Raw genomic sequence first — 25904 nt, 5'->3', positions numbered from 1 at the left:
GTATGTGCTTTTTGTGACCAAATAATGCTTCCTCTTACTGATTACATTGGTCAATCTTCGCTGCTAGACTGTGAGTGTTATAAAGTCAGAAACTATATCATTCATCTCTGTATCCCATGCAATGAGACATGGCTTCTAAAACAGGATGTGCTGAATGAATCAGAAAATGCATGCTGTCAATTCACAAGCAGAACCCTAATTGACTCTATGAATCTATGTAGCCTAGGTTGTAAACTGTACCACCACCTAGTGGCAAAAGTGACTTCTGCATTCTGCTGATTTGAAGTAGAAAGAACGTCTTAAACGTAATTTTGCAAATTTAATGTCAAGAGGGAAGACAAGTGATACAATCTGCTAAAGAATATTCCAAATAAGCATACCATGTCATTCATAGGAAACTGAAAGGTCTCCAAGGACTTTGAGAATAAATGCATGTGTTTACACTTAGCCTCCCACTGAAACTGAAAAGAAAGAAATCTACAGACAATAAGAGTATTAGTCTTACTTTGAATGCTAGATGTCATGTGCATTACTCCTGTTCTTTCAATAAAAATGTCTAAATTGGCTTTAATATTTATTTTAATAAGAGGAAACAAAAAATTAGGGTCTGCACTATGTATATAGATAAGATACCATATTCAAAGTCTTGACGTGTTAAATTAAAAATATTTTCCTACAAATTTTTTCCTACACGATAGTGAACATACAATACGGTATACAGATGATGTGTTGTGGAATTGTGCACCTGAAACCTGTATAATTTTTTAACTACTGTCACCCCAATAAATTGCATCAAAAGGAAAAATATTAAGTGAAGGGATCAATATGGTGAGTTGGAATAAAAATTCTAAGTTACATTGAAAAAAATATTTTTCTACACCAATAGTGAAACTATGGAGTTTGGGTGATAATGTTATGTCAATGTGAGTTCATCGGCTGTAACACACATACATGCCATGCTGGTGGGAGATGTTGACAATAGGGGAGGTTATGCATGTGTGGGGAAAGGAGGAATATGGGAAGACTCTGTACTTCCATTCAACTTGTTATTAACTGCTCCAAAATAAGGTTAATTAAAAATATTTCCCTTCTGTCTTTTAATTATTACAAATTTATAATCATCGACCGTGGAATTACAATTTTTCCTTCACTCTTTATTAACTCATTCTGTGTTTAGCAACAAGCAAAGCCTGAAGAAAATTTAGAGCCAGAATAATTTATGAAAGCTTGGCAGGCCCTATGAAACCCCTCCTGAGACTCACATTTCCATTTCTTCTTGTGAGTGGAGAGGGTGTGCCGCCTTCACTGTGCTTGTGGAGATGAGGAGGGAACATCACTGAAAGTACAATGAAAAGCATTGGGGCAAGTGGTGATGGGTGGGATCAATGTGGAGAGGATGCTCAAGGAAGGAGCAGGTTTTGATTTGGGATGATTTCTGGTTCTGACACTTTGAGAATGCTGTTTCAGAGGAAAATGGTACTGGAGAGGCCCATGAGATCTTTACGTTGTGAACTGAATTTCTGTGGAGATGTAGATGTAAAATGAGGTCATGCCATAAAAGTGTGTAGACTAAAATGAGAATATGCAGATCCCAACAGGGAAAACAGACTGAGAGACCCCTTCAGGAAACCAGGAGTTCATGGTCCTTGAAGAAAGGAATGCCTGATGAATGAGAGCCAATCAATAAGTGGATAAGTGCATGAGCCAAATCACTCTGCAACCTCATTTTCCCTCCTGATCTTGCTAGCTCCTTGAGACTCAGTTCAGAGATCACAGGCACAGGAATAGCCACCTTCCTCTGGACTGTCAGTCACCATGCACATCATGGCACTCAGATGATTCCATGATAATTGACTTTCACTTTCTCTCCAATTTTATGCAAAGTGAAAGAGACTATCTGTTAAGGATCCCAGGCTAGGTATCTGGAACTGTTCTGAGAGATTTCCCTCCCTGGATCCTCTTCCATAAATTCACTTTCTTTTTATTTTCTAGGAAAGAGAGAGGGAGAAATACTTCAGCTTTATTGTAGTAACTAGAGGCCCAGTGCATGAAATTCGTGCATGATGGTGGGGGGTGTCCCTCAGCTTGGCCTCACCCTCTCCAATCTGGGACCCCTTGTGGGATGTCCAACTGCCAGTTTAGGCCCACAGGGATCAGGCCTAAATAGGCAGTCAGACATCCCTCTCACAATCTGGGACTGCTGGCTCCTAACCGCTCACCTGCCTACTTGCCTGATTGCTCCAAACCACTCTGCCTGCCAGCCTATTCACCCCAAACTGACCCTCCTGCTGGGCTGCTTTCCCCCAACTGTCCCCCCTGTCAGCCTACTAGCCCCAAATGCCCCCCCTCGCCAGCCTGCTTGCCCTCAACTGCTTCCCCCTGCCAGCCTGCTCACCTCCAACTGCCCCCTCCCCGCTGGCCTGTTCACCCCCAACTGCCCTTCCCTCCTAGCCTGATCACCGATTACCACCTCTGCTTCGGCCCTGCCATCATGGCTTTTTCCAGAAGGACATCCAGAAGGTCTTCCAGGAGGTCTCCCAGTCTAATTAGCATATTACCCTTTTATTAGTATAGAAGATGTTTCTTATTTCCCTCAGCCTCCTGCCCCCAGGCAGGTTTCATTACTGTGAGGAAAACAATTCAAACCTAGTTTATGAAAAAGAGTTAGTGAATGTAGTGAATATACCCAAAAGCTTTGTGTAAATGTCACATTCCCAGCATAGGAATGGTTGGAAAATCTGCCTAACCTCTAGTCACCTTTTCAATATGGAATAAGAAAGTGAGTTTATTTCTGGAATATGATGAGTGTTTAATATTAGGGCATACAATTCCTGATGCAAATATATGTAAGGTAAATATTATTGATCAATGATAGAAGTGATGTGTTAAATAATAATACACATTATGTAGTGAAAACAATAATATAAACACATAGGCATTTTAGGACTAGGTTATATAGTTTACTTTAAATGAAATATTAATCAGCATAATTTCAATAGTTGCAAATCCTTTAAACATGAGTTTGAAAGCCAGAAGCAAGACAAGCACATATGACTGCTATTACTTAACATTGTTCTGAATATTCCAACCACTTAAAAAAATTAACAAGGAAAAAAAAAAGAATATTCCAACCAACACTTTTAGAAAGAGAAAGAATTAGAGGTATAAAACACGTTAATGCTGCCTTTATCTTGTAAAATGTACTTTATCCAGAAAATCACTTAATAATAAGTCACTAAGATATCTAGTTATCTAAATGCTCAAACCTTAATGGTTTGCATATAAATATTATATGATTACTTTTATCATGCTTATATTCATGAGAACACAATATGGAAATAGCCAGGAATATACAGGGGGAAAGAATCTAATTTAATCTCACATTAAATAGATTTTCAAATATATCCATAAACCAAATAATCAAAGCAATGTGGTACTGCAACAATAATTCACAGGCAGACCAGTAGAACAGAATAGAGTATATTTGCACATCTATCTCTTTCTATGTATCTATTTATGTATCTATGCATATACCTTATATTTTTTTGTTAATCCTCACAGGAGGATATATTTTCCATTGATTTTTAAAGAGAGAGAAACCTATGTGAGAGACAAATCAGTTGGGTGACTCCCAAACACACCCCATCCTGGGGCAGGGATCAAACCTGCAACCCAGGTAGGTTTTCATGATTAGGAATTGAACTCAAGACATTTTGGAGTGCAGGCCAGTGCTCTAACCAATGAGGACAGCAGCCAGAGCTATCCAGATATATTTGTATTTTTATCTATCTATCTATCTATCTATCTATCTATCTATCTATCTATCATCTATCTATCTATCCCTTCATTCTTACATCCACTCACCCACCCATCAACCCTGAAAGCTAAATAGGAGATTCACTTGAACCTGGAGCAACAGGAAAGAATTTAGGTTTTGCCAAGAACAAAGGCAGACACTACTTGGAGCAGCAATGGCCCAAGTTATAAAACATTTATTCTCATGCCGGCCCTTGTTCAAATGAAAAATCTAACCTTAGAAAATACAATTTTATTTGAAATTAGTAAGAAACACTCATAGAAATGTCAGAGTTAAATATCCATGTATAAATATTGCCTGCTACATGATGCTGCCCACTCTCACATTAAGAATGGCCAACTCCTTTCTCACACCAGATGAGTGCAAGAGTCCAGAGCTACAGTTCTTGCAGAGAATGTAGGAGTCACAGGCTCATGGTGGCCCCAGACGACCTCTGGCAGACAGAAAATGAGGAAAGCAAAACTTCTTCCTCCAGAAATTCGCAGTCTAGTGCAGTGTGCTCCTCACAGCTGCCCAATCACCTCACTGTTTGTGTCAAGATCATTCATTGCTTGGGGCTCCTAGAGGGAGTGGTACTGCTGGTGTAGGCGGATCCAATAAAGAAAGGCTCACACATATTTTTTTTCTCCCAGCAGGAACCTCTCTTCTCAGGTGTGTGGACCTGATATTGAGAGTACTGTCCCAATTCCCTGCTTCCCAACCTGTGCTACTCTGTACTGAGGAGGAGAGGGGAAAGAAAGTGAGAAGCAAAGCAATAAAAAGGGACAGGGAGAAGAGCCCTTCAGTTTACACAGATGCCAAAGACTTCTGTTGGGAAGTTTCTGTCCCACCATCTAGGAATGAACAAAGCTCAGTTGGAGTCTGAGTCAGAGGTGTCCCCTGAGGAAGATGAGCTGGAGCTGCTGTCATCTTCATCGCTACTGCTGGAGTCTGAGGAGCTGCTGCTTTCTGCCTTTTCCTCGTGCTCCTTCTTTCCTTCAGATCTCTGTGAGGCATGAGAATGGTCCCCATTTGTCTCTGAAGATGCCATCCTGGGAGCCTGCAGCCCCTGCTCCTGTGCAAGCCCTTCTTGCAGAGCCTTGCTGATGGAGACTGCACATGTGTCCTGATGATCTTGTGTCCCGGGCCTCCACGCATGTTCATGATCTTACGCTTCCCAGAGGCTCTCTCTCTGTAGGCAGCATACTCTTCAGGAGACAGACTCTTGAGCCAGTGCTCCAGGTCCACCTTGTACTGTTTCTGCAGCTCCTCAGCCTGCTGCTTATAATGCTCCCTCTGGCTCCTTGGGACGCGCTGCCAGCGTCTGCTAATCTCCACCATGCGCTCCCTCAAGGGCAGGCCTTGCAGCTCCATACTGGACCACAAATCCTGGTGGAACTTCTGGAATTCGTTCATGGGGGGCTTCTTGGGCTCTCCAAGGAATTTAAACTCAGAAACATAGTTTTCTGGGGAAGACTTCACTTTTTCCCAGTTCTCTGGAACTTCTTGGGGGCTCTGCTTTGGCTTCTTTTGGGGACAACAGATGTCTTGGAGTTCTGCACTAACTCAGGGTGGTCTTTCCTGAACTGAGATAGTTTCTCCTGAAACTCCTGTTTCTCCTTCTGGAAATCTTCAATATATTTCAGCTTCCTCTCCTCTGTGAGCTCCTTGTATTTCTCAGACATGAGCTTGATCAGTTGCTGGTTGTTGAGTTTGGGGTGCATTTGAAGAAGTGAAGGTAAGGAGTCAGGGGCTGCTTGGGCATGTCTGGATGTTTCTTGAGTTTTTTGCTTTTGTAAGAATTTTTAACATGTTTCTTAGCTTCCAGGACTAATTCTGTCAAAGTCTGATACTTTCTTATCTTCCTAGAAATCTCTAACTAGTTGAGTTTGCACATTTCTCCCGAATAACCTTTAAAACTACTTTTCCCCAGTCCATATGTGACTGGGTTGTTTTGAATGAGTGTTTGTCATTGGATGGCAGATTATTCTTCAGGAGGTCCAGTAACATCACAATATCTTCCTTAGGCCATTGGTCTTGGCCGTTAGTCAATGCCATTTCTAGGACTTTGGGCTACTTATGAGGTCCCAGTTATGCAAACACCAGAGTAGAAACTCAAAAGTCTTCAAGCTTAAGTCTTAGCAGCTGAGCTATTTTGGAAGTTTTGCAGTGCGTGCTCTGTATTTCTGAGGAGAAATAGAAAAATGAATGAGAAAATAATTTGCGAGCCACATGCAGCTCTTCGGCCCCTTGAGTGTGGATCTTCCACAAAATACCTTCCTGGGAGTGGTCATATCATTACCCTGTGTTTGTAGAAAGGTGTGGGCCACATCACCAAATAATCCAGGGGCAGTTCTCTCATCTTGTGGAAAGGGAGGTAAAGTTATGATAGTTTATCTCCCTTTCCACAGGTTTCTTCCGGGTTTGTATCTCTGCTTCCACCTCCAGCCTCCCCCCACCCCCCGCCAGCAGCCCCAGCACCTCTGCCTAGGTCCTTGGGGCTGCTGGGTGCCAGGCCTGCGGGTTTGTGTCTCCAATCCACTCCAGCAGCCCCAGCACCACCTGGCCACTATGGGCCTCGCCATCTTGGTTGTGTTAATTTGCATAGTCACTCCTATTGGCTGGTAGCCTAGCAGAGGTACATTCAGTTTGCATGTTTCTCTTTTATTAGTTAGGATAGTCACCATCTTATAGATGCTGTAGAAAATTATTTTTAACAGAGGTCCCATGCTACCTGTATTTTGTTGGCATTTGTCACAATTGAACAAATCACTGATACCCCCACCACATAAGTTGTTTCCCTAAACCTGTGGTCAGCAAACTGCAGCTCTTTGGCCCCTTGAATGTGGCTCTTCCACAAAATACCACGGCCTGGGTGAATCTATTTTGAAGAAGTGGCGTTAGAAGAAGTTTAAGTTTAAAAAATTTGGCTCTCAAAAGAAATTTCAATTGTACTGTTGATATTTGGCTCTGTTGACTAATGAGTTTGCCGACCACTGCCCTAAACTATAAAATGTTGGGAAATTTAGGTCTGATTTTTATAAATATATGAAATGAAAATAATCTAACTTTCCTAGAAAGTTGAAACATGAAAATCTAAATGAAACTCACCTTATAAAATTTATTGAAAAATGAATGATAAATCCATCAAACCCCACATTTCCTACAAAGAGGAGAAATACCTGCCCTCTTACACAATGAATAGGATTGTAAATTAAGGTAAGGGTCATTGACCAGCAATGAACCCAATATTAATTCTGGGAAAATTATCTCAAACATTCCTTAACATGTTGCCAGTCATCTATGTAAGCGTATAGAGGAAGAAGTTTCATTTTTCAGCAAAAATCAAATAATTCTGTGGGCAGGCTGTCCATAGTCACAATTGAAATCCTGGTCAGGCCACATACCTGAGATGCTGGCTTGGTCCTCAGTAGGGGGCTTATAGCACACAGCCTACCCATGATTCTCTCTCATTATAGAAGTTTCTATTTCTTTCACCCTTTTCCTTCCTCTCTCTGAAATCAATAAAAATAAATTTATAAAAATAAATAATAAATCAATAAATATAATAACTAAACTGTCATAAATAAGTTTTGCTAGGCACCATGGTAACTTTACAATTCTACTTCCCCAAACCCAGTATTCAATGATAAGACAAATCTCCTAGACCTGGAGATTATAGGTTAGTAGAAAAGATGAATACATGCAGAGAAATAAAAAAAATCTTAACAGCTCAAATAAGGAAGAGGAATCTACTGTGTACAACTGAAGAAGAAAACAAAGAGCAGATGACTAAACCTGAGATTCCTTTCTTATTTGATATTCTATGATGGATTGCTTACTATATTTATTTTTGTAAATATGTTTTCTTATTGATTACAGAGAAAGGAAGAAAGAGAGAGAGGGAGGCAGAGAGAGAGAGAGAGAGAGAGAGAGAGAGAGAAGAGAGAGAGAGGGAGAGAGAGAGAGAGGAGAGAGAAGAGAGAGGAGAGAGAGAGAGAGAGAGAGAGAGAGAGAGAGAGACATCAAAGATGAGAGAGAATCATTGATCAGCTGCTTTTTATAAGCCCTCTTCTGGGTATCAAACCTTAATGCCAGGCTTGTGCCCTGACCTGGAATCAAACCTTGACCTCTTGGTTCATGGGTGGAATCAAACCTTGACCTCTTGGTTCATGGGTCAAAGCTCAACCACTGAGTCACCCCAACCAGGCTAGTTACTATACTTGTTATTTAGGTAGTAACGAGATTGCAAGATTATAGAATTTTAAAATTCTGTGTGACATAATCACAAATCCAGGGAACAGTAGTGCAAGTGATTGTTGGACAAATCCCTGTAAGGGGCAGAACTATGTAACAGCACTACAGCAGTGCAGCCTCTCACAGAATTATTTTATTCTTGCTGAAAAAATGAAACTTCTTCCTCTATATGCTTCCATAGATGATATACAACATGTTGAGGAATGTCTGAGATAATTATCCCAGAATTAATTTTGTGATCATTTGCTGATCAATATCCCTTACATTCATTTACAATCCTACACATTGAGTAAGAGGGCAGGTACTTCACCTCTTTTTAGTGTATGTGGCTTTCAAGAATTTATCATTTGTTTTTAATAATTTTTAAAAAGTGAGATTTATTTTGCCCAGCCAGAGTTGCTCAATGGTTGAGCATCGACCTATGAAGCAAGAGGTCAGGTTTCAATTCCTGGTCAGGCACATGACGAGGTTGTGAGCTGGATCCCATTGTGGGACTTGCAGGAGGCAGCCAATCAATGTCTCTCTCATCATTGATGTTTCTCTCTCCCACTCCCTCTACATTCCTCTCTGAAGTAAAAAATATATATTTTAAAAATAATTCTCCCTCTCTCTCTCTCTCTCTCTCTCTCTCTCTCTCTCTCTCTCTCTCTCTCTCTTTTTCAACACCAATGATGGGAGAGAATTATGTCCCCTGCTAGAGACCAAGCTGGAAATCTTGACATGTGCCCTTGGCCAGAATGGAACCAGGGACCCTTCAATCCCCAGGCCAACACTCTATCCATTCAGCCAAACAAGTCAGGGGCCCAAATGTTGCTTTCTATACATTGTAAACCTAACCAGCCATCTGTGTAACCTAATTAGCCATGTCATTTCCTTTTCTACTTTATTTTATTATTGATATTATTTTTAAAAATAATTCTTTATTGTTGAAGGTATTACATATGTCTCCTTTTCCCACTATTTTCACCTTCTAGCTTGCCCCCACTCCCCTCATCATGCCCTCAACATCCTATTGTCCATGTCCTGGGTTATTCAAATATGCAAACAAGTTCTTTAATCTCTTCCCACCCACCCACCTCCCCTGCCCTGAAAACATAAGCCAATCTCAGCAAGTGGGTGTAACCTTACCTGGATGGGGTCATATAAAAGCCACATTTCTCCAGATGCCACTTCTCCACAGTAGACTGACCACATTTGGAGCTGCCAGAACTTACAGTGGTGAGATCACTCCTAGTAGACTCTGTGGCATATGGATTTAGAGTAAAGATCTTCATGTCCACAAATGCTTTCAATTTACCTATTAGAATGCTTGGATCTTCTCTAAGTAGAGGAGTTGATTTCCTATTTAATTGAAGTGACATCAATATTTAAATTATCTGTGATTAGAGCAATTGTAATACATTTGTTATAATAAGATATTGGATTATTTCTTATTTTATTTTAGTACCACATTACTACTAGACTTTTTAGGCCTAAAAAGAGATTCCTCTATTTTTTGTTCAAGTATAGGGGGCAGCTTCTCACAGAATTATTTGATTTTTGCTAAAAAATGAAACTTTTTCTCTATTTGCTTACATTGTATCCCCTAAACCCCGCCCCATTGACTCTTTCTAGCCCACCCCCTCTACCCTCCTCAGGCCTTCAGCACCCTATATTCTGTGTCCATGGGTTATGCATATATGCATACAAGTTCTTTAATATCTCCCCCCCAACCATCCACCTTCTGAAGACATGAAGCCTGTCACATGATTTGTTAAGTTGTGATAGGTTTCAATGAAATACAGGTAGCATGGCAGCTCTGTTAAGAATGATTTTCTACAGCATCTATAAGAAGGCAACTGTAATTAATGAAAAGGTATTGCATATTGGAAAGTTTCGTGCATCTTACCACAAAACACATTTACATTCTGTTAGGGTGTCAGCCACAGAGTGTAGTTTTCTATCCTTTGTAAACCTAATTAGCCATCTTAGTAAGATCTGTGTAATCTATTCAGGCTGGTCACTTTCTTTGAAACTTAAGCCTATCCCAGCACGTGGGTGTGGCTTTAGGTGAGTGGTATCATATAAAAGGCCCATCGGTGCAGGGGCCACTTCACTCTTCTCCAGAGTAGACTGACTGAGGTTGGAGCTGCCAGTTGAGCTCAGTTATCCACAGAACTTCCAGAAGTGGGTCCACTCATAGGAGACTCTGGTGAGTATGGAATTTCGAGTAAATACTTTCATGCCTAAATTCTATTATACAAATACCTTCAAATTACCTGTTGGAGTGCTGGGATCTTCTCCAAGCAAACAAGTAGATTTCCTAATTAATTGAAATGATGTCATATTTAAAATATCTCTGATTAGAGCACTTGCAATATATTTATATTTGTTATAATAAATTACTTGATTTTTTTTAATTGTACTACAATATTGCTACTGGATATGTCTTAGGTCATAAAAATGATTTCTCTATTTTTTTGTGCAATTATGAAAATCATAAACTACCTAAAATGTTCAACATAATGTATGCATGTAAGTATCTTCACACACATTAACCTGAAATACAAATGTGTCAATTAATTAGAAAATCCTTGTAAAGGTCCTATTTGTATTTCTTTAAAACTTTCCATTTCGAGGCTACATTTGAAAACTTTGAAGTTGATCTGAACAACTCTAAGGCTACCAAGATGTAGCATTGGAAACAATGGGAGACTATCAGAAATAAAGATGAACCAGCAATACTTCCATTAACTGCATCCCTGGATTTTCTAGTGTATCAATTACATGCCAGGGTTTTCTTTTTTTTTTAAATTAATTCCTGGGAATTAAGGAGAAAGATGAGAGAGAGAGAGAGAGAGAGAGAGAGAGAGAGAGAGAGAGAGAGAAACAGGTATATATTACACTTATGTATGTATTCGTTGGTTAATTCTTATATGTGCCCTAATGGGGCATCAAACTCGAAACCTTGCAAGTTCGTTTAGCACTCTAACCAACTAAGCTACCCAGGCAAGGCCTAGATCATTGTTTATTTAATTAAATATTTTAATTGTCTTTAGAAAAGAAAAAGTGATGGAGAGAAGGAGGGAAAGAGAGACAGAGGAAGAGAAAGAGAGAAAGGGCGAAACATCCATTGGCTGCCTCCCATAGGCATCCCAACCAAATATTGAACCCCCAACCTGGGTGTGTCTCCAGACTGGGTATGGAACCCACAACCTTTCAGTGCCCTGGACAAAGCTCCAATCAACTCAGTCACACTTGCTGGGCTCATTGTTTACTTTAAACAAAAAGGATGCCTAGGAACCTCCTTTCTGATTTTCTCATTTGTATCTTAGCATAAACCCCACCTGTCTAGTTTTGCTATGTCTAGGCTTGTATTGGAAGGAACATAATGGGCAGGTTAGATAACTATTTAATAGGAAGATCAAACTCAAGCAGACATGCTTTTATCCAAAGGCCTTTCTTTCCTCATCTGGAAAGAAGATGGACTTTCTGTCTCTCCCTCTCTCATTCTTTCTTTTATTGTGATTACAGAAACATGGAGTCACACACCTTGCAAGCCTTGTGGAATGAACTGACCTGCTCCGTCTGTATGAACTAGTTCCTAGACCCGGTCACCTCAGACTGCGGGCACAGCTTTTGCCATCCCTGCCTGTGCCTCAGCTGGGATGCGGCCCAGACTCCAATGCACTGCCCTCATTGCAGACAAGTGTCAGAGAAGCCAGATTTCAAAACCAGCATCCCACTCAGGAGCCTGGCTTCCCTAGCGAGACAGGCCAGAGCTGACTCTGTCAACAGCTCTGAGGAGCAGATCTGTGTGGCACTCAAAGCAGCAAAGGGGCTCTTCTGTGAACTTGAACAGAACCAGCTCTGTGGCTCTGCTCTGATCCCCTGGACCATGTGGCTCACAGCCACAGCACACCACAATGGGCTGCTGAGAAATACAGGGCAGGTGACGTCTTATGAGCAATTGGGTAGCTGTAGGCTCCTACATGAGAGAGAAAGACTAGGATGATGATAAGGAAATTGGTAAGAAAGAAATAGTGGGGGTGGTAATGTTCCAATGTAAATTCCCATTTATAAGTGTATCTGGGCAATGCTGTTGACCAGCTTGGACACTATATTCATAGTGGTGTTTTCCCTTTGCTAAGGTAGACTTCCTTACATATGTTGTCCAAATATGTAGAATTGGTTTCTATTGTGGGGCAGTTGGCTAGCACCAGGAACACTGGCTTCTGATGCAAGTTTTTCTTCAGAGTCAGGATTCATGAAAACCTGGTTGCCTATTTCTCAAGAAATGGATATTATTTGTAGAGTATCCCTAAACTTGTTATTATATGTTCCTCTGAGATTCCAAATGTTAGAATCAAAGCAGATGAATGTGAATATATCAGACCTCTCCTTTCTAACTGAAAGGTTTTTTTTTCAACAACTGCCTTTAACCAGAAATAAGGGGTTAAAACTTACTTTATCATCTTAGGTGGCACTAAAGTTCATGGTTATTGTGCAGGTGAAACTTCTAAAGAGCATGGGCTTTTTATGGAGTATGACTGGAGACATGCAAAACAATCTGAAGCAGGAAGCTAGCAAAACCCAGACATTCAAGGTAAGAATGAACGTGCTCTGTTGAGATTTATATTTTCATACATAATAAGAATATATTTTTGGATAAATTCAAGTAACTAGGTAAATGATAATGGTTTCTGCCCAGAGGAAAATAGAAAAATTGGTTTTAATAACATATTAGCAATCATATATATATATATATATATATATATATATATATATATATATATGTAGAAAGAAACTAGTGCCCAGAATTGTAATAAATGTGTGTGACTATTGGACAGGGATAGAAGTATGCTAAAGTCCAATTGGCTTGTTGTCAAATATCCACATTAACTTTTGACTCTCCCCAAACTTCCTCATTCTTATGTGTGAGGCAATGTTTCTGGGACCCCAAGGATACCAAATTCCAGGGATTTTCAGGTTCCTTATAGAAAATGATATAAAATAATGCATAGAGTTAGCCCTCTGAGTTCATGCATTTCCAAACAATGATTAAAATTGTTGTCTTTGATCGACCATAGATCGATACAAAACCCACAGATACAGATGGTTAACTATGTATTTATTGAAAAAAATCAGAGTACTAGTTCCCTCACAGTTCAAACCTATGTTGAGCAAGGTCCCACCGTATACGATAATAAGGGCATGATAGGTATTCCCAGTTCAATGTTAAAGGCTTGATAATTTTTTCAGAATCAGAGTATCAGACAATACCACACTAAGTATGACTATGAAGAAGAGGAGAGAAATACAGTAATACCTAGAAGAAAATCACCTACTGGCTGTGGAGACAGCACAGGGAAGGGAAGGGTCCAAAGGAGGGGCTGCCTTGACTCCCAGACACCAGGCCTGTACCCTGTTGCTTGATGTCCTGAGCTCTGAAATCCAAGGGCGCTGCATAGCTGCCATCCTGCTGCCCTCCCCAGGACACAGCTGGGTGGGCTAATGGGCTGCAAACTTATACTCCCTTCTCCCCACACAGACTGCAGGAAGCTACAGCAGCAAGTCCATGGCCTGGACTTCCATCCTTGTGCTATTGAATGCTGTGTTTTTCTACTGTCCATTCCCGAACAACCTAAAGTATCATCTTTAATGAACATTGAGTTAAATTTGAGATTTTCAAAGTATGGTCCCGGGACCAGCAGCAGCAGCAGCAGCTTATAATTTGCTAGCTCTGCCATCTCTCCAGCCCCAGATGCACTGAGTCAAGAATCTCTGTGGTTGAGGCTCAGCCACCTGTGTTCTAACAAGACCTGCAGGTGATTATGATGCACCTGCTAGGCGAAGGCAGTGTGGATGTTAATCTCTGAAAGGATCCCTTCTCAGAAGGGAAACTCAGCACAGATGGGAAGGGCAGCCTCTTTCTTTCTGTCTCCACCCCTTCCTGAATCTGGACCATCTGGGTAGAGAAACAGAGAATCACTTTTGAGTGCTGAAGGCCAACAGGATTAGGCAATCGAGGTTCCTTGAGGAGAAGCACCAACTGGCTACATTAACCCTCCAGGTTTAGGGTTACCATGGAGCTTTATGTATGGCCTCATCCACCACCAAATAACTTTATTGTTATTATTTATAAATTCTTTGTTTCTGCATTTAGCTTTTTTTCACATTTATGATTATTTCTGATTACATCCATTGAAACACATATTATAAATCCAATTACTAAAAAAATTTAAAGCAAAATATTTTAAAAACAGATTCACTGCAGTTATTAGAAATTGGAATATCTTACACTGATATCCAATTTTTTATGACTCAGTGAACTACTGAAATTTTATGTAATGATATTTCTAGTACTCAGGAAGTCACTTTGCATCCATATTTTTTTCTTATTATATAAGTCACTTGTCAAATATATAAGTATTTGCTAAGGCCTGAGTCACATCTATCATTTTCCTACATTATAGTGACCCCGTGACTAAGTAGGACCATACATGCCACTTGGCAGGCAGGTTATTCTCCTCTGCAAGATAAAGCTTAAGCAAAAGGAAAAGGTCACCCACAACATATCCCAACTGAAGGGCCCTGCCAGGTGGTCCCCCATTGGGGTGACACTCACCTCGGAAGCAGTTGACCCTGCCCATCAGTCCAGTGATGGGACGTGCAGGGAGTTGTGGCTGCAGAGGCTGAGGCATGTGCAGGTGCACCTGCTCACCCTGTCAGGAGGAAGAGGCAATTAATCCTGCTGGTGGCATCATCATCCAGCTGAACATTGTTCCTCAAAACCGTTTTGTTCAGAATGATGGTATAAAATTGGGCCATTCTATGGGAATTTCGCTTTTCTTTGCCTTCTACCAGCCCCATTTCTCAGATGTACTTGTCTCTATTACCCAATTCTGGGAAAATCTAGTCTTTGCCATTTCAGTTCTTATTGATTGTGAAATATTAAACCATAAATGACCGTTCTTTCAGAAAGGTCTGTATTAAGTTTGACAATATACACATCCCTCAGCCACAGAAGGGAAAATACTAACTTTTGATCAAAAGGAACAGGAAGTTATATTCTGCATGGGGGAGGCAACCCATCAATGTTTCTCTCTCACATTGAAATTTTCTTTCATTTCTCTTCCTCCCCCTCTCTCTATAATCAATAAACATATTCTTGGGTGAGGATTAAAATAAAAGAGCAGTGGCCAAGGTGTTCTTATATTAAAGTCTTAATTAAAATATACAAACATCCCTGGCTGGTTTGGCTCAGAGTTTAGAGTCAGCCCATGGTTCCATTCCCAATCTAGGTCACACATCTGGCTTGCAGGATTTATACCTGGCCCTGGTAGGGTATGAAGGGAGGCTACCAATCAACAAGTTTCCTTCGGGTCGATGTCTCTCTCTCTCTCTCTTCCTCTCTCTCTGTCTGTCTGTCTCTCTCTCTCATCCTCTCTCTCTCTCTCTCTCTCTCTCTTTCTCTCTCTCTCTCTCTATCTTTCTCTCTCTGTCTTTAACTCTTCCTAGGTCTCTCTCTATATATCTCTCCGCCCTACCCTCCACTCTCAATTACAATATTTTGAAAAAATATTAAATAATAGAATTCAAACAATAATAATAAAACTATAACAACAAATAAAGCACTTTGTACATAATAGAACATAGTTAAAATATTTCCAAGAAAACACAGTAAAATATTTCCAAGCTTTTGGATATTTGCTGAAGTCACTAGTTAGTAAAATAATCCATTGTATCTGTTTGTGAATTAAAAATAAAAGTTCTTAATGTCCATAAATGTAGATATAAAGACAGTGTTGGAGGGTTGGTTTGTTGGCAAATTGGTGACTTGATGAGGTTATGTTAGTAGAGGTATATTTAGGGAGATTAGCAAAGGTGTTGCTAATCTTCCTTTTACAAGATAACAGCTCTATGGAGAGCTCTCAAATCCCATCACCTGGAAAAAATGAAAGTGGTCTTCAGGGACTCAATATAAGGAGCCAAACTCACTGTTTCCAGAACACAGGGAGTGTGCTTGGAGCCTACTTGGTCAGGGAGATTTCTGAGAGCTACTGCCATCACACTTGGAAGGCTTGATCCTTGAGCTGACCTCTTTGTATTAATACTTCTCCAGCAAGCATTGGTGAGTATTCATTCATCAGCAAACTGAGGTTGCTTCTATAAAATCACATTGTTTGACAACTTAGTAAAAATGATCCCATTACTGTTTTGTTTGGTCTGTGTTTTGGAATTAATGTGATGACTAATTTTAGTTTTCTTATTTTATTAATCCTTAGTAGTTCCTAGGACACACAAAGTAGCGGCCAGATATCTTGTAGTTTTGTACATGGTTGTAGATTCTAAAAATATTTTAGGATATTTAATTCTATATGTAGTACACATTACAGCCTACTCAAAACATGATGAATGCCTATCTACACAAGAGGGATGCCAGTCTATAATATTTAGTGAGATAAGCATTCAATGATTGGAAAAAATAGTTACAGTTTCAATATTGCACTTTGAAGTGAGGTAAATGTTTCTTAAGAAACATGAGTATTCTAACTTAAATTTCCAATTCAGGACAGTCCAGTGGTCTTCCCACATACCCTTTAACCTAGCTATATCACCTTTAGCAGTCTTTTCAATAGAATTTCCCACAAACAAGAATATGCACAAAGGATGTATTTTGTAGTATTTTCAGTAGCTCAATAAGTTAATGAATAGGAAATAAATGTTATGAAATATCAGTTAACATATTAGTAGTCTGTTATTCAATGGACAATCTATACTAATAAAAGGGTAATATGCTAATTAGACCGGGGCGATGGGACATCTTCTGGAAGTCCGACTTCCTTCTAGACAAAGACAGAGGCAGTTATGGGAGACCAGGCCAGCATGTGAGCAGTTAGGCGATGGCCAGGCCGGCAGGGGGACGGTTAGGAGGAGTCCTGTCAAGCAGGGGGGCATTTAGGGGGCAACCACCAGGCCAGGAGGGGACCAGTTAGGGGTGACCAGGCCAGCAAGCAGAGGCAGTTAGGGGCAATCAGGCAGACAGGCAGGAGAGCGGTTAGGAGCCAGGGGTTCCAGATTAGAGAGCATGCAGGCTGGGCTGAGGGAGCCCCCTTCCATGCACAAATTTTGTGCACTGGGCCTCTAGTATAATATAATTACTCATATAGTTTGTTATCTTGTAAGTTTTTAACTTATGGGTTTTATAAACATTCTAAAACAAATGCTTCCACATGTAAAGAAAAATCGCAGTACTGAATGATATGAAAGAAAAAAAAAGTCACTGATATCAATCAAGATCACAATGAGTGTAAAGGCTACATTTTCAATTTATTGCTAGTGGAATCAGAAATGTTTATTAACATTATCAATGCATTGAGATAGAGAAGATACATCCAGGGCATTCTGTGGATGGTCCTACATGGTAAACCTAGAACGGAACAAGGAGACCTGTTCTTATATTTCTTAAATTTACTGTTATATCAACTTATGATCGTTTTTTTATGTGCTGACTCAGTTAGGCAGAACTACAAGGAAGGAAATGAGGGCAGCAAGCTTTTTTATTTTTTTTTAAACACACATACCTCTTCCCTAGTTATTCAATCAAGGGCTAAACTACTTGGTGCTGTGAGGAGATAGCAGGTGTAACTAAAGTCCCTTATTTTGACTGTGAGCTAAAGAAATTCTCAGTCCTGACTTCATCAGTGAAAGTCCTTTAAGGAAAGGCATAGACAATCTTTGAACAAATCTCCAAACATCAAATGGGTCTGTATTGCTCCAGAAACTCCTCACTGACAGTGACAAATGCTTTGGCCCATGACCATTGGGTTTCAGCCTGCTGGTGATTTCTCTTCCCGACTTACACTACCACAGATCTCACACTTGCTTACCTAGCCCCTATGATCCTGTAAGCCATTTCTTTGTAATAAATCCGTACATGGTTCTATATTACTGGTTCTGCTTCTGTGGTTGAGCCTTGATTGACAGCACTGATAGATCCTTCTTCACTGCTATGACAGTCTTGACCATAAATCTTGTGGTCCATTGTCAAAGAAATCTTGTCTGGGAAATATTAGGCCCTGCCAGTGTGGCTCAGATGGTTGGACATCTTTCATGCACCAAAAGGTTTATGATTTGATTCACATATGTTCCAGGGTTTCTGGCTCAATACCAGTTAGGGGGTGTGCAGGAGCCAGCTAAGAAATGGTTCTCTCTCTTCCTCTCTGCCTTCCTCTCTTCCTGAAAATCAATAAAAAACAAAATATTAGATAGCCCCTCCCCAAATTTCCTGCCTTTATTTCATTTTCATATAAAAACATATATACATATATATAGCATACCAAGAAAAATACAGTCAGTCCTTGCTCTTAATTTGCAGGTTCTGTAGTTGCAAATTTGCTTATTCACTAAAACTTATTTGTAATCCTATAACTAATACTCCTGGTGTTTTCCTAGCCATTCTTGGACTTGCACTGAGGAGAAATTTGAGTTCTGCCAGTTGAATATTCCAAGCAGAGTTTGAATAAGAAGAAGCTCAAACAGCAACTAAGTGTCTTTTCCATGGTCTATTATACCAGGTTTTTTGGAATTTTGATGCTGTTTGTTGATGACACCATTGTTTAAAATGCCCGTCACCCTTAGTACAAAAGCACTATTTATGATTTAAGAAAATAATCTATCTTTTAGATAAGCATCCTTAATGAATGAGCTCTAGTGCTGTTGGCCATGAATTCAATATTAATATATACACAATATATATTAACTAAGATGTATTTAAATTGAAACACAGATAAAACGAGGTTATGTATTAACTGATGGATGAGCATGCTATGAACAGAGGCTGGAAGGAGACTAACTCTGCATTTCCACAGGAAATATTGCAGGCTCCATCCCTGGTCCTGTTCTGGGCATGTGCATGAGGCAACCAATCAATGGGTCTCTCTCACATCCATGATTCTCTCTGTGTGTCTCACCCCCTCCCTTCCTGTCTCTGAAATTCAATGGAAAAATATCCTGGGGTGAGGATTAAGGAAACAAAACAAAATAAAAGATGCTTCCAAGAGAAAAAAAAAAGAAATGAAAAGTCAACTCCTAGTAGTGTGAAAGTAAAGTTTGTAGATGCAAATGATTAAATATATTTTAGTTTAAAAATAATCTACTTTTTGTATTAAAAAAAAACAATAAGAAAAATGTTTACTTAAACTTTTAGCCTATATTTTTATACCAGAAATATGGACTATAGAACATTACAGAGAATAATATTTATAAAACATTCACTTTATTGTTTAGTGAAAATATATGTATATTTTTAAAAATATGTCAGTTCAGAGTTTGTATAAACAGATGTTAATCCTCAAAAATTTAGAAAAGGCTGATTCATTTCATAATTTCTTTTCTGATGAATCTCAATTGGTTCAATTTGTGTTTTGTTTGTTTCCTTATTTGCTTGTTTTAAAGGAGAGAGCTAGGTTTCCTTGACCCTCTCTCTGAAGTCATTTCATAGAATCATTTTGGCCATCTTCCTCTCAGATTTATTGGCTAAATAGATTTATGGGGTAAATCTCACAATTCCATTTTTACTAACAATTTACTTAAAAAGAAATTGGACAATTCTGATTGATTTTGAACCATTAAGACCAGTAATAAAATGCTATATCCCACGTCCTGGAAATGGATACTTGCACACATTTGTATTTGGATAAGGACTAGGAACTGAAGTGTAGGATTATGTAAGCCGTCTAGTGAGAACCACGTCTGTGGTAAAGCCCCAGGACTCTTTCTGGGCTCCAGATTTTCATCTGTGTCATGGCATAAATAGGTTGTCTTGCTTTAGTGAGTATTGCAAAGAGGAAAAAACATGGACATCACTACCCTCATATAACTGTTCAGAAGCCTCTCACCAACCCAGGCCCAGAAATGACCTGTTTCTAATTCTTCCCAGAAACATGGATCGCATCTTGCAAGTCTTCCAGAATGAACTCACCTGCTCCATCTGCAGGAACTACTTCGTAGACCCCATCACCATAGACTGTGGGCACAGCTTTTGCAGGCCCTGTTTCTACCTCAGCTTGCAGAACAGGTCAGTTCTTGCTCGCTGCTCTGAATGCCAGAAAGAAATCCAGCAGAGAGACTTTCACACAAATGTCACTCTCAAGCAAATGGTTCTCATTGTCAGACAAGCCCGTCTGTGGAATTTCCTGCGCTCTAAGGAGAATAGGTGTGGGATACACATGGAGGCAAAGCAAGTCTTCTGTGAGGATCAGAGGAGCCTGCTCTGTTTACACTGTTCTACGTCTCAGGAGCATGGTGCTCACAGACACTGTTCAGTAGAAGAGGCGGCTGAGCAACACAGGGTAAGTGATGCCCTTTTGGACCCACTTCTGTAAAGTGGGTATGAAATTCCTGTGGGTCTGTGTCCTTGGGGATGGGATTACTCCATCCAGGTGTTCTTTCAGAATACCTGCCCTGGAATTCCTTAGTGTGAAGCCTCCCAGATTTCACAAATATGTGATGTAAACAAGGCAACTCTTTGAATTTCTTGTTTTCAATGGCTCTGATTTATCACTCATTCTGGGGACCCTTCCTCTATGAGGGCTAAATGTTACATTCTCCTCTTTATCGGCTCTAATTGACTCATGTGGTTCTTTTGCAGGAGAAACTCCTCAAGACAATGTGCTCTTTATGGCAGAAATGTTGTGAAAATGATAGAAACCTGATTGTGGAATCTGTCACAACCAGATCTTGGGAGGTTGGTATTTGCATTTCTCCAACCTGCAGCATGAACTTGGGGTGGTTGGATGAATGACTTTAAAATAGGAACTTCCTCTGACACTATAGTGTTCTTTGGGATTCAATATGGGAAGAGTGATCAATAGGAAAAGGGTGTTTTCCCTCCATAGATAGATAGTTGGGCTCTTAGTCAGGGCTTCTAACAAAATGACAGCTGCCACCCAAAGCATGCTGGTTTGTTCCAAGGATTAACAATATTTACCACTTTTGTACCAACAACCACAACATACTGGGCCATTTCACAGAGTGCCATATGTAGAGGGAGGGGGTAAATACTGGGCCTAGGAGATGTTTGGCAGCCATTGAAAATTCAAGTGAAGCATCTGAGGCAGTATAAACATTAATATGGGAAAGTAGTATTTGAAAACTGATTGAAAATTTCAGGAAGAAAGAACATTGTCCTCAATCCAGGGAAACCCCGAACTTATCCTAAGTAATTAATTTTGAATCTATATATATAAAAGCCTAAGCAACCAACTGACCATAGGACCCATAGACCGGTCACTATGATGTGCACTGACCACCAGGGGGCAGATGCTCCACACAGGATCTACCCCATGGTGTTCAGTGCACTTCCACCGCCAACCCCCCACAGCCCGCTATCCTCCTGTGGTTTTCCCCCTGGCAGGCTGGCCCACCTGATTAGCCCCAAATGGGGAGGAAGCCGGCCAGTCAACCTCCCGTGGCCCCTCCCCTTGGATAGCCAGCCAACCTCCCACAGTTTCTCCCCCCTGCCAGCAGGCCAACATCCTGTGGACTTTATCCCCAAGTGGCCTACCACCTGCGGTTCCTAACCCTGGTTGGTCAGCCCCCCGCCATTGGCCCCATTAGCTCTTAGCCAGGGTTTCTCACAAAATGACAGTTGTCACACAAAGCATGCTGGTTTGTTCCCAGGATTAACAACCAACCTCCCACAGTCTCTTCCAATTGCCGGGCAACTCCCCCAACTGGCCCCAATCACCAGCCAGGCCCAGGGACCCTACCCATGCATGAATTTGTGCACCAGGCCTCTGGTAATATATATAATGTCTGAGGAGAAAATTGATGAGAGATGAGGGATACATATAAAAATGCCAAATATAGACCCTGGTATCTAAATAGAAGGAGATGTTTCAACACGTTAGGGAAATATAACAGATTTCCTCAATCTGGATGGTTATATTGAAGGTGTGATATCTAATATGCATTTACTCAACACATATTTTATGAAGACCTTGTCTGTATTAAATAATGATCTAGAAAATGGAGCAGTAGGCAAAGTAGAAAGTATTCTTGCCCTGATAAAGGTTACACTCTAAATCAAAGGGCAAATAGTCAATATATATATATATATATATATATATATATATATATATATATATATATATTACATATGATAAGTGATAAATTCTTTGCAGAATAATAAGGCAGTAAGGAGAAAGAGGAGTACAGGAGGGTAGGGACTGCAGATGAGGGTTTGAGTTCTAAATAGGATTGATCATCAGAGAAGACCTCACTGAAAAATTCACCTTATGAAAATAGATCTCTGAAGAGGACAGCAACCATAGGGGTATGTAGAGAGCATTCTAGATGGAGAAAATAGCACATGCAAAGGTGTTGCAGGCAGGTGTATTGGGGGCCGTTGATCTGAGGCAGCATCAGAGTGAACTAGGAAGAGAATGAAAGGAAATGAAATCAAAGAGATAATGGGAGTCAGATTGTAAATGAAACCTCCGTAGGATAGGATTAAGCTGCATGAAATGCAAGGGAATGAGCATATCAGTCTGAGGTCATAGCATGTATAATGGGTTGAAGCAATCTGTTCCAAATTTCAGAAATCAGGCTAAATAGAGGATCCCTAATCCAATTAATATAAATTTAAGCTGCATGTTTTATGAATGAACTGTGTTGCCTTCTCACACCATTGGCTGGAATATAGAAATCACACATTTGTTTTTCTTTGTGCTTATGTTATCAAAGGATTCTTTATGAGTGAAGTGGATATAATTGGTTGATTAAAAATATGTAGAAACGAGGAATGAGAATGTGTGGATTCTGAGACTAGACAAGACTGAGGGTTAAAGGTTAAATATAATTGATCTTTATAAGGCAAAGAAGAATCCATGAGATTCAGTAGGAGATGAATGAAAGGGTTTATGTTTTTACTAAACATCTCCATCTCATTGCAGATTTATGTGACCTCAAAGGGGGAAGCAATCAGAGCTGAATATGATGCGTTGGCTCCAATTTACCATCTGGAAAAACATCAACATTTAGAGAGACTGCAAAGGGAAGGCAAAGAGATTTTTGACCAACTCAGGGAGAGTGAAGCCAGCATGGCACACAAGAGGCAGCTTTTAAGAGGAATGTATACAGAGCTGAAGGAAATGTGCCATAAACCAGATGTAGAGCTGCTCCTGGTAAGAACTCAGAAGTGGGGTGCTGAATGTTCACCTGCACAGGCATTTTTCAACGGAAACCCACCTCCTCTTTTATGGCATTTGTTTCCAACAACCTATTTCCATAGCCTCAGTTATTTTGTTGGGAGGGTATCGCTCCTCCAAGGAACCCCACAAACAAAAGATCCCTCCTACATTATCCATAAGAAACAAACCTCTGTGGGATGGTAAAAGAATCCTGAGTTAGATTCCCCCTCTAAAAGTCAATGATATATTTTGGCTTCGGGAAAAGGCACAGAATGGTAGGGGATTTATTGATATTGAGGCTAATTATAAGCATGGCAATATGGGGAGATTTAGGGATCTACACTTGCATTGCTGTCATTTTTGGGTGCACCCACATTGGAAATAGACAAGACGCTATATACTTAATCATGGTTACTGGAGCTCACAGGGACTCCCCAACCCTCTTCCCCCTTCACTGGCCCTTGGAGAGTCTCCAGGAATCATTCTCCAGAAGAACATGAGTTTATGACAATATGGTAAACTGGGAAGAGAAAATAGATACGTTTCCTAGGATGAAACAGAGTAGGGATATAACTTCTGGAACTATCTTAAAATTGCCCACCAGGGTTCTGGAGAAATGGAACAAAAATAAGAGAAAGAGCAAAAAATAAAAAAAAGAGAAAAACCTAAGTGAAAAAAATAATCTCCCATGGACCTAGTGGAAGAGTCATTGGTAAAAAGCACTAAACCTTTCTATTTTTCTCCACAGAATTTTGGAGACATATTGCACAGGTGAGTCTGTACCTTGATACCAGCTGGTGCTCTTTCAGAGTTTTCACATGCATCAGACAGGATATGCTACAGTGAAAGCAGCATTCATTGGGATCTTGATAGAATGTTTTCATGTATCTATTTTCCCTTTCCCAACTCCATGTAAATGTCTGTTTTCATTACCATACTGAGTGATTTCATTCTTCAGTTTCAATGGACAAATAGAAAAAAATATCCAAAAAATTCCAAACAAAAAAAGAATAAAGGAAATGCCCTCATTCCCAATTTCCCTTTTAGTTCTCAAAACCCTACACATATGAAGGGAAGGTGCTAAGCTTTCTGAGTGATGAGAAAATCAAATACCTTAGAGGCAGAGCTAGTGGAATCTGGGGTGAGAGGGTAGAGGAAATACCCAGCAGTGAGAAAGCCCTGGTGATTTGTTGATCTATTCATAGCAGTTGTCAGTCCTGAAAAACAGATGAAAAAAAATTTTAAGTATGAGAATGATGTGAGGCCCCTTGTACCCCTTGCCCCAGGAAGCAGATCGCCTGCCTGGGAGAAGTTTCACAGCCTCTATGTTGAGAGTGTGCAATAGGCCAGCTAGTCTTCAGAGAACCCCATCATTTCCAGACAGGGAGCATTTCAGAGGAATACAGAATTTCCCTCTTGAATATCCTCAAGGACGTAAGAGACTGAGGATCTTTACAAATTCCTAGACAAGATGAGAAAGGGTTAGACTGAATTCTGGTTCAAATGGACTTTCCATTAGACTTGAAAATTAAGGAACTATGAAGAAGAATTACTTGGCAAAGTGATACATTTGGGTTTTCAAATTAATAGTTTTAAATAATTCTATTGAGGTATCTTATACCTAAAAAATAGTGGTTTTGTTTGTTGACTGTAAACATGGTAACTTCCTCTTCCTTCTTGCAGGAGTGAGGCAGTGTGTGTGCACATGCCCCAGCCTGTGAAAGCAGAGCTCACTGCAGTGACCATCCCGGGGATGATTGCAAGGTTCAACCCCTTCCAGAGTAAGCACAGGCCCATGCGCCATATTCCCATTATCTATCCTGTGTGGTTAGGGCCATGCAGGTAATCTGCCCTCTTTTATTAAGTGTGTTACTATTTTCAGACATAAGTGGATCATTTGACTATATAATCCTTTTCTAAGGGAACCTGTCTTTTCAGTCACATTTATAATACCAAGAGTGAAAGGTAGAGAAAAACAGAACTATGATTCAAACTCATAAATAGTGAGTTTCTTTTGGGTAAAGGAATGATGTCAGAAATGAACAGTTTAATAAATGAAACAATGTTCAGATTTAAGGTCAATTATTCAATTTTATGTATAAAACTGTACATTTATTCATATATAATTTTCAAATGCTAACAGCAGTTTTTGTGTGTGTGATATATAACATAGTGGATCATACTTGGTTTCTTTGTATTTTTTTACAATGGTCATATAATGTAAAAATTTGAATTAGTCTGTGTTAACAGAAGAGATATTTTTATAAACAACAAAATAAAAACACACCAAAATTCAGTTTACTAATAATCTGAAGAGGTACATGTTAAATCTCCAAATGCTGATATCCCAGAACCAGGACAGAAGACAGAGAGACTGGTGAAGGGTTTTGCAAACACCATTTTAAGAAACTACTAAAATGGACATAAATTGGATTTTCATTAATTTATCTAGAGAAATGTTTGGCTCATGGCAAATCTTCACATCCCTTCCATAATCAATGATGATGTGATTATTTAGAAGAAATGTGCTTCTGATTCTAATTTTTTACAATGGAAGACAATTCAGAGAATATTAGCATTGGCCATTTTGCTATGAAAAGTGAACTTGGAGACATGAGTCTTTTTGTTCTTAATCCTCACCCAAGGAGACATATACAACCTTATTTTTTATTGAT

The 25904-nt window shown here is 39.9% G+C and overlaps 1 protein-coding gene and 1 pseudogene across 2 annotated transcripts in view; one reads left to right on the top strand and one right to left on the bottom strand.

Annotated features, from left to right (window-relative positions):
* The window catches only part of LOC307109647 (speckle-type POZ protein-like), a gene marked incomplete at both ends in the record, with an annotated part of 90279 nt that overhangs the window by 5827 nt on the left and 58548 nt on the right, over nt 1-25904 (top strand). The gene's annotated exons all lie outside the window — the stretch shown is intronic.
* Nucleotides 4668-5854, bottom strand: LOC307109645 (upstream-binding factor 1-like protein 1; annotated as a pseudogene). The gene has a single exon. The product of its transcript is annotated as an upstream-binding factor 1-like protein 1 (transcript).

This window comes from Cnephaeus nilssonii (assembly GCF_951640355.1).
Source record: "Cnephaeus nilssonii genome assembly, chromosome: 13".
Taxonomy (NCBI): Eukaryota; Metazoa; Chordata; class Mammalia; order Chiroptera; family Vespertilionidae; genus Cnephaeus; species Cnephaeus nilssonii.
Note: the sequence above shows the minus strand (reverse complement) of the source record. Positions and strands in the feature narration are given on the sequence as shown.